Source organism: Coregonus lavaretus (assembly GCF_964263955.1).
Source record: "Coregonus lavaretus genome assembly, chromosome: 22".
NCBI lineage: Eukaryota > Metazoa > Chordata > Actinopteri > Salmoniformes > Salmonidae > Coregonus > Coregonus lavaretus.
In genome coordinates, this window is record NC_140009.1 from 38,603,156 (window position 1) to 38,606,827 (window position 3,672).

Genomic DNA, 3,672 nt, shown 5'->3' on the forward strand with positions numbered 1-3,672 from the left:
AGGTCAACATTCACAAGGCTGCAGGGTCAGACGGATTACCAGAACGTGTACTCCGAGCATGCGCTGACCAACTGGCAAGTGTCTTCACTGACATTTTCAACCTGTCCCTGACTGAGTCTGTAATACCAACATGTTTCAAGCAGACCACCATAGTCCCTGTGCCCAAGAACACTAAGGTAACCTGCTAAGGTAACCTGCCTAAATGAGAGCGAACCTCCAGATCTGCAGCAGATAGCCCTGCCAAGGTGCTACACCAACCGAGATGGATTCCCCGGGTTCCCTGAGGGACATCCATGTGTTCTGCGATGCCTCAGAACTGATGGCCTAACTCACAGCCAGGTCAAGAGTAGCCCTGAAGAAGCAACAGGCGATCCTTCGTCTGGAATTGTTGTGCACAGCACTGACTGGAGTGCAGCTGGCCAAGGTCATCCAGACTGAGCTCACTCTCACCATCTGCCAAGTTATCCTGTGGATGGACTCCACGACGGTGCTCACATGGCTCCAATCGGATTCCTGACGTTTCAAGATCTTCGTTGGCACCCGAGTGGCAGAGATACAGGATCTCACTAACCACGAGGCATGGTGCTATGTGGACTCAGCAAACAATCCAACGGATGCCATCACATGTGGGAATACCCTAGCAGAACTGGGACTCAGAAGTCGCTGGAACCATGGCCCATCCTTCCTGCAAGGAACCCCAGACCAGTGGCCGGAGAAACCACTTCCTGCTCCTATGGAAGAGGACAAGTTGAGGAAGTCTACATTCTGTGGTCTTACTGCTCAAGTGCTGGACCCTGTCCTCCCAGAAGTTCCCACCAGTAGCCGCCTAGTCACTCTCGCCCTGGAGCTGGATCGCCTACTCAGCTAATTTGAATGGAGGGTCGCCTCCGCCGCAGCACAGTTCTGGATCAAGAGGCCATGCACCCCGCCGTGCTCAACCCCCAACATCCAATCACTTCGACGAGAGAATGTGCCACCTAGGGCCCGAACAAGTGTTCGCTGAAGTCCGGCGGAGGTATTGGATCATCCGTGACAGAGCGGCTATCTGGCGTCATCAGCGTGAGTGTGCGGAATGTCGGAAGTGGCTTGGGACTCCGGAGATTCCCAAGATAGCAGACCTTCCCACGGCTCCACATACACAGACCCACATGGACTGTTTAGGCCCCTACATGGTCAGGATAGGCCTCCGCAACGAGAAGAGATGGGGCATTGTGTTCAAGTGTATGACCACCCGGGATGTCCACCTTGACCTCCTCTCCAGTATTGATACAGAATCCTTCATGATGGCCCTCATACACTTCGTGGAAGGGCCTTCGAATTGGTGTCTGACCAAGGTACCAACTTCAAAGGAGAATGGGAGCTGAAGGAAGCATTTGCGGCTCGCCAACCAGAGTTTACCTTCAATCCACCAAGCACTCCCCACTTCGGTGGTTGTTGGAAGAGAGAGTTCCGCTCCCTCAAGCAAGGCCTTCAAGCAACACTGGGAGCCAATCGGTGACGGAAGAGGTCCTGAGGACGATCCTCATTAAGATAGAGGGGATCCTCAACTCCAAGCCCCTAGGGGCTACACCTCCTCAGACCCGTACCCGGTAACCCCAAATACTCTCCTGATGGGGCAGCCAGACGCCTCACTTCCTCAGCTTGTCTACACTGAATCAGAGCTACTCAGCCAACGCAGATGGAGACACAGCCAACTGCTAGCAGTTCAGTACTGGAAGCGCTTCATCAGCCACTACCTGCCTGGCCTAAAGGCCCATCAGAAGTGGCAAGCAGACACACCAGACCTTCATGTCGACCCACAGCACTGTGGCCTGCGGGACAGGTCTCCCAGCTACTTCCTGGACCCGACGACAGGATCAGGACTGCAGAGGTGCGTGTAGGTGACAGAACCTACGTGCGCAAAGTGGCTCGGATCATCCGACTCCCTGCCCTGCTAGATTAGAACTAGCTCTTTAGAGACCCCTTTTCAAGACTGTGGCACATGAGACTCTGCCCCTTTAGAGCCTGTGCCCTTTAGGTTAGAGGCCTTTTAGTGGATGCTAATATTTCCAGAAGAAATATTGGGGCGGCTGTAAAAAAAAGGCTGTCCTGCTCCCCTCCTCTCTACCTAACTTTCCCTCACAGTCCCTTCAATTTCCCTTAAGACCCGTTAGTTTGGCTGCTCAACCTATTTTAGCTGTAACGCACTCATCATAGCCCTGCCATTCCCAACCAATCAGAGCGCTTGGAAATGTGCATCTGGACACTGCACTTGCCCACTCAGGTCAAGTGTTACGCACATTTTTCAGAGGACTTTTTATTGTCTGAATGTCTGAAATAATCACAAATCATTCATTACCACAGTTACTATTCCACCAAGATTCATTCCAAGTCAAGATCTATGGTATATAATCAAAGTGTGTGTGCTTAACGTGTGGTGGTGAAGAGGAAAAGGAAATAAAAACCCTGAAAGGAGAAGCATCCGCATTGTTCTTACCTGACATCCTGTAGAGGGTCACAACCCAAGTCAGAGTCAGCATAAGTGTACTAGCGGGTGAGGGCATTGACAGCCGACCGCTCAGATGGGTGAGGGCATACCAGCCAATCGTTTTTACATAATAATAATAATTTATTAAACATCTATTGTGCTTTTCATTACAAGGATCACAAAAAAACAAATATCTAATAAGGCTAATATGCCACCTCCCAGTGGAGTACATAAATTAATTAGAGGTGCAGCGGTCTGTGTGTGTAGGTCTATGGCATTTGATATGTAATCGTGCCCGGAGACACGTGGATCACAGTTCAGGCTTAATTAAGCAAAAGGGTTCCCCTCTCCACTATAATGTTCCTCTGGTCTCCTACTATCCTGGGACTAAGGGGATACCATATGGGACGTGGCTCAGGTTTCAACGTAGTTCAAGCATGTGGCCCTGCATGAAGGCATCATAGATTAGACCGACTGACTGAAGAAATTCAGAGCAACTCTTAGGAGATAACCATTGGCATACATAACAGACCTGAGACTGGCTATCTTTCTCAAACCCCCGAACTTCTGCTGCCCCAGAACAGTTGGTCATGTCAGTCTCTTTCGAGAAGAGTTATGCCAAGTAGGCTTCAATGCTGTTATTTTTAGTTTGTTGACTCTGATGTTGACTCATATGTGTTGGTGGCGGGGGGGGGGGGGGGGGTCAAAGTGACCAATATTTTGTACCCGTACCACCATGACTAACAGGGTTCATGTTGGCATCTACCAATGGCAGCACTACAGTAGGTTAACCTCAGGTTAGGTACACGTTTGAACATGAGGTAATGTTTGGACTGCAGCCAAGTGCGCTAGGTTTTATGTAGGTTATAGGTCAGCAGGTTCAAAAGATAAGAAATCATTCCAACTTATGCAGTGGGATATCATCTGACTTCACTCTGGCCACAGGGGCAATGAATGATACCTCACCCAATTTCTGACAAATCACAGACTTCTATGTTCTGAGGGGAAATCCCAAATATGTATCAGTGGGTGACGAGGTCTCATAGCCTTTGTACTGACTGTCACAAAGCAAACGGTATCACCATGTAGACAACCATGTACACATCAGGCCACAGTTGACTGTTCCAACATTAAGTGTTTTTCTATTGATCTTATGTCACAACAGAAATAAATATGAACAACAAAAACTGAAAAATAAAGCCATG